The sequence below is a fragment of the Petromyzon marinus genome, unplaced genomic scaffold (assembly GCF_048934315.1).
Source record: "Petromyzon marinus isolate PM22_M1 ecotype Great Lakes invasive population unplaced genomic scaffold, UKy_Petmar_22M1.pri1.0 PM_Scaffold_77, whole genome shotgun sequence".
In the NCBI taxonomy this organism is placed as follows: Eukaryota; Metazoa; Chordata; class Hyperoartia; order Petromyzontiformes; family Petromyzontidae; genus Petromyzon; species Petromyzon marinus.
Genome location: NW_027423685.1, coordinates 300,242 through 312,411, shown reverse-complemented (window position 1 = coordinate 312,411; position 12,170 = coordinate 300,242). Strand labels below are relative to the sequence as shown.

General features: G+C 45.7%; 2 long non-coding RNA genes across 2 annotated transcripts; one reads left to right on the top strand and one right to left on the bottom strand.

Annotated features, from left to right (window-relative positions):
* The first annotated feature begins 96 nt into the window (after positions 1-96).
* LOC142923836 (uncharacterized) lies at positions 97-3,296 on the top strand. Its single transcript, XR_012940883.1, has 2 exons — positions 97-183; positions 2,451-3,296. It is a non-coding gene; the product is annotated as an uncharacterized LOC142923836 (long non-coding RNA).
* Positions 2,574-6,928, bottom strand: LOC142923837 (uncharacterized). The gene is made up of 3 exons (XR_012940884.1): positions 6,678-6,928; positions 3,858-3,991; positions 2,574-2,636 (listed from the first exon to the last, which is right to left on the bottom strand). It is a non-coding gene; the product is annotated as an uncharacterized LOC142923837 (long non-coding RNA).
* Positions 6,929-12,170: the final 5,242 nt, after the last annotated feature.

Here is a 12,170-nt window from a genome sequence, read left to right as displayed (position 1 = left end):
TTTTTAAAGGCCTAATTGTCGTCTTTGTACAAAACAGGTGACAACTGCGCTGGCCAACGTTGGTGAGGCTTGGGAAAAAATCAACCCCCACTGATGGACATGGCCCAACGTGGATTAACGACAACAACAAGACCTCCTTAAAAGGAATGCCTACATCAAGGCCCCGCAGAGTTTGTTATTAAGGTTGTTATTGTTTCTAGATTTGAAGCTTTCGTGACTGCAAGGATCCATACTCTTCGGTTCTATTCGGTAAAGTCACGTAGGTAAAAAATAAAAACAAAAATCACGACGTTTCGGCCACAACACAAGTGGCCTTCATCAGGTGAAGGGGACCGTACTGTCACGAGGACAGCGTTGGAGTGAAGACAGTCCAGCCCAGGTCGCGTCCTTTTAAGCTGTGTGGGAGGACACAAAACGCTTTGGCAAAGGAATTAGCATAAAATTACCGTAAAGTGCAATATGACCGGCAAGGAGGGGGGGAGAGGGGGAGGGGAGTGTGAAGGGGAATGACCGTAATGTAGAGGACCAGCACGGGGGGGGGGGGGGGGGAGGGGGGTTTACAAATGTGGTGTGAAGTGAAATAAGCTGGAATTAAAGTTCGGTATATCACTACTTGGATAAATATACTGTACCATTGAATTTAGTTTAATGTTTGGTATGATTTAGAACATCTTTCCAATGATTGCTTAATTTGAAACCATCTTCTCGGCTGAAATTGTTTCTGTGTTTGTAAATCTGAATTGCCTCGTGGATAAATCTCTGATGAAAACCCGTGGCTTTACAAAGGACCTTGGTATCGGAGAAAATTATATCGTGATCACCCTCAGCGTTGTAACAGTGGTCAGCTACGGCAGAAGAATTCGTTCTGCCGTGTTTGAAATCTGATTTGTGCTCGCGAATTCGGTCAGAGACATGTCGTTTCGTCTCCCCGATATAGCAATCACCACAAGTGCAGCTCAATTTGTAAACCCCGGGGTACTAAATCATACCAGACATTTAACTAATTTCAATGGTAGTATATTTATCCAAGTAGTGATATACCGAACTTTCATTGCAGCTTATTTCACTTCAAACCACATTTGTAAACTCCCCTCCCCCTCCCCCCTCCGTGCTGATCCTTTACGTTACAGTCATTCCTCTTCATACTCCCCTCCCCCTCTCCCCCCTCCTTGCCGGTCCTATTGCACTTTAGGGTCATTTTATGCGAATTCCTTTGTCAAAGCGTTTTCTGTCCTCCCACACAGCTTAAAAGGACGTGACCTGGGCTGGAATGTCTTCACTCCAACGCTGTCCTCGTGACAGTACGGTCCCCTTCACCTGATGAAGGCCACTTGTGTTGTGGTCGAAACGTCGTGATTTTTGTTGTTTTATTTTTTTACCTACGTGACTTTACCGAATAGAACCAAAGAGTATGCTGTTATTGTTGTTAATTGGCCTTGGGCACCACTGCCAACGCAGCTGCAGCATCCCCAACATACTCTTTCCACATTTTGTATGTCCAGCAATGGATTGTCAAATGACTCCGTGAATGATATTCATTGTTTCATTTTTGTTAGCGACATAGACGCGGTGTTGCTGCTGCGAGGTAATGGTCAGCACAGTCGACGTGCAATTCCTTAGGCCGCCGGGTCTATCTCCCAGTGCGGCAGCTGAAATAAACGGGCGAGTTTGTGACGTCTCCTCGCTCTGTCCACCCAGAACCAAGGGGGAGCGGGGGGGGGGGGTCTAGCAGAATCATTTACATTTATACTTGAGGAATGCGATCAGCTATACAACTCTTTTTCTTAGATGTCTATTCGAGGTGGGTCAGATCGTTACAACAACAAACAATACAAAAAACACGGAAGTGTAAAGTATGGGAAAGATAAGCAAATCACTTATAAACAGAATTTACAAAAAAAATTACTTTAGCAGGTAAAGTCCACTGAGCTATTAGCTTCTTTTTCAGAAGCCATAAACGATAGCTCAACGAAGTGGCTTATCACGTGGACATTTATAGCAGCCAAATACTCCACCCAGGGAGAATATGCACACTCCAAATAAACAGGCGTCAGAGTCCGGATCGAAATCACGACCTGTATACTAGGATAGGAATATAACATCTCGCCATCGTGGTGACCCATTCGCTTTCTCTTCCCTCCCCTCGCCCCTCAACTCCGTCTCTTTCTTCTTTTTATAGCTCTTCCGTTACCCCTAAGTATGCCTCTATCACTCTCACTCATTCCTCAATCCTTGTAACATGCCCGTGTACACTAGATCATTCCATTCTGTAAATGTTATGCAAGCTACATCATAGAGTGCATTGGGAGAAGGCGCTCTATAGAAATATAGCTTAGATTAGACATGGGCTTGCAGCGTGGACAAGTAGGGAGCACGCGTTGACAGAGCAACTTCAAGACTGCACCTTTGCCTTGACCTCTGTCCGTCTTTGTCTCTCTGAATCTTACCAGAGCGATCATCTTCCGATTGGAGACATCGGAGTTCTTGAAGGCGAGCCGGAGGCCGCAGCGGATGGAGCTGAAGATGTTGGGGAGGACGAGAACGAAGGCGAGGACCCAGGAATAGAACTGGTTCTGGTCGAGCTCGCCGGCCTGTCTGGCGACCCTCTTCATCTCGGCCAAGTACACCAGGCTCAGCTGCATTCCACCACATTGCGCACGCGAGACAGAAAAAAGCGTCACGATACTCTGCGCATCCTATCTATATAGGGAATCCTCGTTGAGCGTGCGGCATTCACTCTCCGCGTCTTCTGCTTTCACGCAATTTATATTTTATGGAAGGTTTTTCATTAAACGCACACTGCGCCTGCTATAACGCGAGTCTAGTATGTGACAGACTTCTAGCTATAACGTGAATCTTGCTTGTGGCACACTGCTCACTATACATGTGCAGTTAACCCTCCTCAGATTTCTGGCAACTGCCTGATGATGCTGGCTGTAACTCCCAGCGAGGCGTCCATACCCAGTTGGTGAATGTGTGTGGATCACTCTCGAACAACAACAACAACAACCACACCAATGGTGCTCAACGTCAATCAATAAATCAATGCTCCTGCTGCTGCTGAAGCAGTAACACACATTGATTGGCTGCACATTTGTTCAGTGACAACCTCATTAATTAAGTATGGCTTAAGTGAGATATATCTCGTATATGTACACGGGTGTGCCTGTGTGTATCCGCAACATCTGAAAGGCATTGCTGTGTCAGCGGTTATGGTGAGGGCAGTGTAAAGTATTTCATGGCATGACAAAAAAATAAATATTCTTACAGAATACAATAAAACCCACAGACCGAGACGTCCCACAGGTTGTCGTCGATGAGACTAAGAATAATAGCAACTGAGATGCCGACTACATGAACACGATGTGAGGGTTGAGGTGACGAGATGTTATCTCGCTCGTCTGGTACACAGGAGCCCGTGGGTTCGATCCCGTCCCTGACGATGCCTATTTTATATTTAGAGTCTGCATGGTCTCTCTCTCCCCGTGGTCGTGTGGATTTTTCGCTGGATCCCCCAATTTTCCTCTCCACATTTAGAATCAACATCACGCGTTCAGAGTATTTAACTGCTATACATTTCCAAGTGATGATGATACATCACTAAGTTGAGCTATCATTTGTGGCCAGGTCGCTCATGACATTTTTATTCTATGCAACTCAGTGGGCTTTTCCTAGTAAAATAAAAATTTGTTTTAGTTTTTTTCATATCGAGGGCATGTGTGTATGTATCTTGAGCTTCTTTCCCACTGTAAGTAGCCAACCGTGCTAATCGTAGGTGTGGGAAACGAATCGCGTGATCGTGCAGCAATGAGGTGAGGCTGGGGAGAGAGGTGAGGGAGTTCCTCCTTTCTCCTCACCTTGCTGAGCACCGCCGTTCCGAACACGGCGACGGAAGAGCAGTGTCAGGAGGATAAACCTGAGAACCCGAAGACCCCGAGTTGAGGACTCCTCCTCATCGATGTCTGGGCGAATGTTGAACCTGTCCCAGGATCTACGGTGGAAAGAGACGTTCGGTCGAGTCACAGTGAATGTTGTGTTGCGAAATTGCTCTCCGAAATCAGCTGCTGCTGTTGCTGAAGCTGCAGTAATGCATTAGATCTTTTGTTCACGTAACAACTTTTTTAATTGGTTGCGTTAGGTGGAGGAAGCTTTGCGACACGACATTTTACACATACGATCTGAACCGAAAATCGATTACGAAGCACGATAAGTGGTCGCAACAGTCTACACTTTGCTAGATTCAGTCGAATAACTTCAGAGCTTTAATCGACGATATTCGTTGCCAATAGGAAGAAGACGTTGACGAAGCAAATGGAGAGGAGGGCAAAAAACAACCCTCTTATAATTGCGCAAAGGAGACTGGATCGGTGGACGCTGGGCATTGCACGAAGAGGCAAGGAGAGGAAGACCATGCGTGACCATTCTGGTCAGCGTGGACTGGGGAAGATGCCACTTTGTGACCGATGCTCACCCATGCCTGAGAGGAAATTGACATCTCCTGTCGCCGAGGCTGGAGCGATGGCAACCTCTGCAACATTGATCCCAGACGACGATGACTCAAGCAGCTTGAGCGACGCATTCTGGGGCATTGCTTCGCTTTGCCAGAAACTGGTTGGCTATTAAAGCTAAACATAAGAGGGTCGGTTTTATTACGTAATTGTTTTTAAATATACATTTTAGTTCGTCGCCTACGATCGAATCACCCACCTGTTTGCTGGTGCTGCTGAGGTAACCAGGTTCACAGGACAGTTGGCTGACCATGATTTGTCTCACGCACGCAGTAACTCCATTATATGTTTTGACGAAAACTTACCAGTGTCTCCAATGCCACCAATTGGGGGTGATACGGAATTCGCCAAAATGTTATTTGCGTGTTTGGCCATTGCCGTTTCATTTGAATCTCGCCCCTCATCCGAGGCTAATCGACGCACGCAGACAATGAACATAATCGAGGGATGCTGCAGTGTTTGCGATTCTCCCGTTGCGGCAGCTGGCCTCTGTCCAACCAGCAGTTCAAGTCGATCGACTGATCGCATGTGGTGGGTTAAAGTGTGGGTACCCCCACCCATTCAATACGTCATTTAGGCCCGTCTCGAAGAGTGGGCCGCATACAACCCTAGCGGGGGCCCATAGGACTCCCCGTGGTGAAGGGAGGCGCTGCCACCAGCAACACCACGGTGGCGAGATGTTATCTCCCTCGCCTGGTATGTAGGAGGTCGTGTATTCGATCCCGACCCTGACGCCTATTGCGCCTATTGTATATTTGGAGTTTGCATGTCCTCTCTCGCTGTCTCCCCATGGCCGCATGGATTTTTTTGCGGGTCCTCCGAGTTTTCCCTCCACATTTGGAAGAAAAATCACGCGTTTAGAGTATTTGGCTGCTATAAATTCCCACATGATGAGCCATTTGTTTGAGCAATCATTTGTAGCCAGGTCGCATGTGAAAATAGCTTTACAGCACAGTGGGCATTACTTGGTAAAATAAAATAGTTTATATTTGTTTACTTGGTTTTAATCAGCTGATTTAGTATTCTTCGCTTAACGTACCTGGCGGTATGGTTCACGTGTCGGCCAATAATCGGTCGTAGAAATATTCTCGCGTCATTGTCAAAAACGCCGACGAAAATAACGTAAAATTGCAAGCCCGTGATTTCGGGACTTAAATATATAAGGCGCTAAATACTAAGACACATAAATAAGTATATATGTATGTTGACCTTCTTTCGCACCGTACAGATCCAACCGTGCTCATTGGAGGTGCGAAAACATATTTCCATGTATACATATATGTATATATATATGTCTAATCCAATTACATATACAGGATATGAATACGGTTCTGAGTCACGTGTGCATGAATGGAGAGATGCGCGATTGGAATTGCATCGAGAGACCAAAACAAAAAAACATCGAGCACGCGGATCAGAGAACGCATGCACGAGTTCAAGTCACACATTTCACAGCGCGAGTTACCCTGCGTTACTTTCTGACACGTCGAAGCGTGCGTTAGTGGTACGCGTTTTTTGGGAATGCATCGTCGCGAATCGTTGATGGTGGCCGACGGTCAAAAAAATCCTCGCGGACTGACGAAGCAAAGGAAGGAACGCGTCCGGGAGTACATCTGTCTGAGAGGCGGAGCAATGAAATGTTCTCGCCGACGGGCGAGAACATTCCACAAAGCACCGTGAGAGATGACACCGACTTGAGGCGGTGTTCATCCAGCAGTGGATGGATCATGGCTGATGCTCACAATAATTGATGGCGGTTGTGGTTGTGGTGGTTGTGGGGGTGGTTGTGGTGTAGGGAGTGGTAGTGTGGTAGTTAGCACGCTAGCACGCTAACTACCACTCGTACAGACGATTATCTGTATCAGTCCTAGGCCTCCCCTAGGTCGACTCAACCTCAAATGAGTACATTTTTGTAAAAATCGCCACAAAGGAGATAAAAGCGGCCGAGCGTGGAGCTGGCCACCCACTCCCGAGTGTGCCATTCCAACCTTAATAGGTGCTCGATAACAGCACTTGGGCCAACAGTCTGTTAAAGCTATGAGGTGGATCTGTTTCTTTTGCGGTGGTTATGGTGGTAGTGTTGTTGGTACTGTGTTGTTGGTAGTGGTGGTTGTTATGGTGCTGGTTTTTGGTTGTGGTGATTGTGGTGGTGGTGAAACGTTAACTTACTTCTCGCATTGGGTTTGGGGCTCCACTTCTTCTGATTGTGCTTTCCTCTGCACGTCCCTGCGTTCGTCCGCACACGGGCACTCGCATTTCCATTCAACAGCTCCCGCCTCTCCTTTCTCTGGTGGCTTTAAGGACTTCGGTGATGCTTGAGGCTTCGTCATCGCCCGTCTACGCGTTTGGGAGCTTAAATGCCGGTGGTGGTAGAGTCTCCCTCTCGGGTCTCCCTTCAATAATCATCAAACCCCTACCTGTCTGCGATGAGCTGTGGCGTGATTAATGGACATAACTCATCTGTAGAGCTCAACTGAGAGTCGTTGAGACAATCAGCCCAATAGTTTTATCTTTGAGATGCGATTGCGTTAATACGCTACACTCTTACAACGTGTATTATAATTGTCACACGAACTAGCGATAATGATTATTATAAAATTGGCAAGATTAGACTCCAGTGGTGAGGAAAGAAAACATCTGACACTGAATGCAGATATTTCAACTGTCTACATACTTCTACAGAGGCATCAGCACTGAGTCCTCTAGGGAGCGGGGTACTAGTCTCAGATAGCGTGGTAGCACCACTGATTATATATATCGAAAGGGAGCGATGACCCCGGGTTCAGTTTGACACCCTAATTTGCAAGTGGTCAATGACATAGCTGAGGGAGGCAGAGACTTGCTGAGCCACGGGGCATACAATTACAATGAGGAAGCTGATATTCTCTGCGGCTTAACGTTCACAGTCGCGATTTCGTGAGTTAATGTTCAAAGCAGCGTAATTCCGTCATCATCATTGTTTGCCATGAACAACATCAATCACGTCATCATCATTAACATTGAGTCATCAAACATCAACAACAGCGCCATCGCCATCATTAAATGCATTACCACCATTGCCACCATCATCATAATCATGATGAACATTAGCATCATTCATCAACATCACCCACCAGCATCGTTACCAATAGATGTTGGAATCCCGACGCCACGTTGGTTGTGGGAGCTGTTTCGACAATACTTGACCACCATGCTGGGTCAGTGTTCGCGACGAGTAGGGTGGAGGGGTGGGGATGGGTGGCGCAGTGGTTGGCGCATTTCGCTACGAACCCGAATACCCGAGTTCGATTCCCCGCTCACGGCCAACATCGGCGACGCCTATCTGAACCGGTCCTTGGCCTCCCCTAGGTCGACTTAGCCTCACATGAGTATCTGGTGCGGTGCGTAAAAACATCGCCACTAGGGAGACAAAGGAGGCTGGGTGTGGTGCTGCTCACCCACCCTCTCGTGTGCTGTTCTGGCCTTCATAGGTGCTCGCTAACATCCCCTGCCCCACCAGTTTGTTCAGGCTATACGGGGTATATGTTTGAAAGGGTGGGGAGCGGCGGTACAGCGGTTAGCCCGTTGTGCTACGAACCCGGCCACCCGAGTTCAATTCCTGCTCACGGCCAGCACCAGTGACGATCACCAGAACCGGTTCTGGGCCTCAAATGACTACCTGGTGTCGTGTGTAGCAAACATCGCCACGAGAGAGAAATGCGGCCGGGCATTGTGATAGCTACCCACCTCCTCGTGTGCCGTGCAAGACTTCTCAGGTGCTATTCTCTAACAGCAATTACCCCAACAGGTCTATTTAGGCTACACGGGGGACCTCTATCTTTAGAGGGGTGGGAGGAGGGGCGGCGGGAGGGTGGGGGAATTAGTTCTGAATCCTCTTGCCGTTTGATGTTCGCCGTGGTCGGGAATCTATGTGGGGGGGCGGGGTTCAGAAATAGAATAAGAAGTTGATTAGCCAAGTCAATAACACATTGAACTCTACAGCTCGTTACCAACGGTGACTCGGCCAGCAGACAAACACGCAGCAAGTGTTACAAATCAATAAGCAAACAAATCAAGAAGTAAACAACATATATACATCACTAACATCAAAACACCAGCAGTTTCCTAAAATAGTCTGATGGCACTTTGACACTTCCGTGTAATGCATGTTACCTGTCACGATGACGCTGTGAGCTCAGTGAATCCCCACATCCAAAAACGACCGAGAGATCAGGAAGTTTATTGTGTCGCCATGGTCATCATTGATAGCACGACCAAATATAGCTTTCATGTTGAATATGTTTGAACTCGAGGTGGTCGGGTTGAGCAGAGGTCAAGGTGTTGCACCGCTCAGATCCTGGGTTCGAATCGAAAGAGCCACTTGTGATGAAGCTGAGTTCTGAAGTGTAAGGACTCGAGAGTTTTAGCCTAGTCGCTAATGACTCTACGAAACAATCGGACCCATTAATAAACGTTCTTGGGTTAGATCGCATAATTTATAAATGTGTCGTAACCATCTTACTCTGATGTTACATCCAGTCTGACCAATATAGCATCTGCCACATAAAAGAACATCAAATAAATGTAAAATTATCTCAAACACAACTTTCGGCAGTGGCAGAACATGCTTGTCAACAAGGACACTCAATTGATTTTGATAACGTTGAAGTGTTGTGTAAAACTAATTATTACTGGCCAAAACTAATTAGAGAATCCATTGAAATTGAGATAAATACTTTAATCGCTATGACAGCTACAGGCTTAGTGCGGCCTGGAAGCGTATTGTTAAAAAAAATAGATTACAATTCCAATTCCTTATAGGGGAATGAAATACTAATTAATAACAATTGAATGATTACCAATCTATTATATAATTACAATACCCTCCCCCTCTCCGCCTCAAATCACTGCACCAGATTAGGTTATATGACGACGTCAACGTGCTGCTCTATTTAAGACCGGGAGTGGAGGGCTTCACTATTCTGGCAAATTGCCCGATGATGCTGGATGTAATTACCAGCGAAACGTCGTACTCAAAAATTGTAAATGATGTTGAATCACTCTTCCACACCGGTGGGCTAAAGAAGAGAACTATTTGTCTTCTGTGAACGTGACACATTTTCTACTGTTTGGCCGTGTCGGGTGGTGGAGGGTTACGACACATTTATAAATAACGCGATCTCACCCAAACACGTTTATTATGTTTATTATGAATAATATAGGTCACGAAAGCCTACGTGTTAAACGGACCCATTAAGTTTACTTCTCGAATTATTTTTTCAAAATTTCTGTTGTATAGGAATACAAAAAACCAACGTGGTTTTGATTCATCTTCTTTGGTTCTTTCGGTAAAGTCACGTAGAATGATAATAAAATAATAAATTGATAAAATAAAATAACACAATAATATTCTCACGACGTTTCGGCCACAACACAAGCGGCCTTCATCAGGTGAAGGGGGCGAGACTGTCCTACCGCTTGTGTTGTGGCCGAAACGTCGTGAGAATATTATTGTGTTATTTTATTTTATCAATTTATTATTTTATTATCATTCTACGTGACTTTACCGAAAGAACCAAAGAAGATGAATCATTGCAGTCACGAAAGCTTTAAAGTGGTTTTGATTATTTTACAAATGTTACTTTCTGTGGCAGGGGAAAATGAAAGAATTTCCCCCAAATGCGTTGACCTTTTGGCGTTCTCTGGTCTAACAATGGTGAAACAATGCCATAAAGAAGGATCTCTGCTGTAGGCAAATCAGTTTTAAAGACAATGCATATATTATCAAAGCAAGTTTCTTAGCATGTTTTGCCACAAGTACGTGTGGTTAATGCACACCGCCTGTTGTTTTTTGCCAGAAAGGGTAAAACCGATTCGTATTGTTTCATCAGTGTCTTTAGTATTACTATGTTGGTAGTGGTGCGCAAGCACAAACAACAACAAACCAATCGGATTGGTCAATAACGCTTCCTTAAAATGAAACAGACAATAGCTGACGTTTTGGCCATATAAGTGGATGAGAGTTGCAGTCAGTAGTTTAAAATCATCCCACGGCATTGAGCAGGGTTTGTACGTGGTGACGTCATCACACCTCCCCCCCATCCCCCAACCATCCACCAACCATCCACCAATACACGATAATATGAAGACAATTTTTTTGCTGGTTGGCTGACTGGAGGAAGGGTGACGTCGACAGGACGCGCGGGCTGCTAGTTACATTATAAAGCAAAAAGTGTTTACGATTAATAGTCTTTACATAAAGCACTGAGTGAGGGATTTCTGGCTTCAAATCTAATTTCAATCGTGAAAGGAAATCCACAAAAATCGTCTTGATCACGGAATTTGTATTGTTCCCTTCAACACGAACACGACCGCGCGTTGGGCAGGGCATCAACACTCATTAATGACATCCACCCTTTTCTTCACCCTGAGCCCCCAGCCTGTCTCACACCTGTTTATAAACTCTCTCTTCCTCTCCTCTCTCTTCCTGCCAATGTATTCTTTGCATTTTAGCCCAAATAATGCATTGGTGGCATCCTTTAACATTTTCCACCAATTTGCAGAGGCGAAATGTTATCTCCCTCGCCTTGTATGCAGGAGTTCGTAGGTTCGATTCCGACTCGGATGCCTGTATATTTGGAGTTTACATGTCTCTCTCCTCTTGGTCAGGTAGATGGGGTTTCCCTACACATTTCTAAATGTGCGTTTAGAGTATTTGGCTGCTATAAATTTCAAAATGATAAGCCACTTCATGGGGCTATCATTTGCTGCCAGGTCGCTTCTGAAAAAAATATATATAGCTGAGTGATCTTTATCTGTAAAAATGAAGAAAAGTTTATTTAATGGTTTAAAATCCCACATCCCCTTGTCACGCCTTCTTGCCCGTCCCTTTCTTGAACAATTTCTCTGAGCATGGTATTTCGCTCTTTACGTGACCTCCACGTTCAATCGCGGCTGAGTCCCGGCACGGCCCCGACCGCAGGATTAGAATGAGCGCAATGCACTTAGTGATGATCGCCTGGGCTTCATGATCATTTCAAAAGCATTAGAGATGCTCTCAAGGAGTGTACGGACCAAACCTATGATATGGGATTGGCTAATGCTTTCGGTTCCTGAACATTTCAAGCAAGTTTTATCTTTGCCCTTGGTATCTAATGTAACTGTCTTAAATACAACAAAATGTGCATTCTGATATGCAGTAAACTATGTATTAACTTAAAATGAGTAAACGCTCTGTATAGCATTTAACAATACAAAAATATTTTGAGTGTGGTATTGAGGTGTTCATTCACTGTTGGTACCGTTGGCTGTGACCATTCTGTGGGTCGTGATTGATACGAGTTCACGACAGCCAGTTCGCTGATCTTGATGGTGATAGTTCAGGAAAGCGGGGATGTCCAGCACTTGAATGGTGTCTCTGATGTCTTCTGTAACAAAGAATGCCAGTCAGCGTTTCGGGGTTTGTGGCTCACTGTCACAAGGCAGTATCCACGAATCTTCCAGCAGGAGCCTTGACTTCTCAAGTGCACCATCATGCAGCGCCAGGACATGATGTCTTCTGTCCTCAAAACATTCACAAGATAGTCGCATTTGATGCTTCACAATCCGTCCACGTTGAGCTGCACGATTCACGGCGATGGACTAATCGGAAGGCTGCCGTGTCCTTCAGGGGTGGTCCATTTG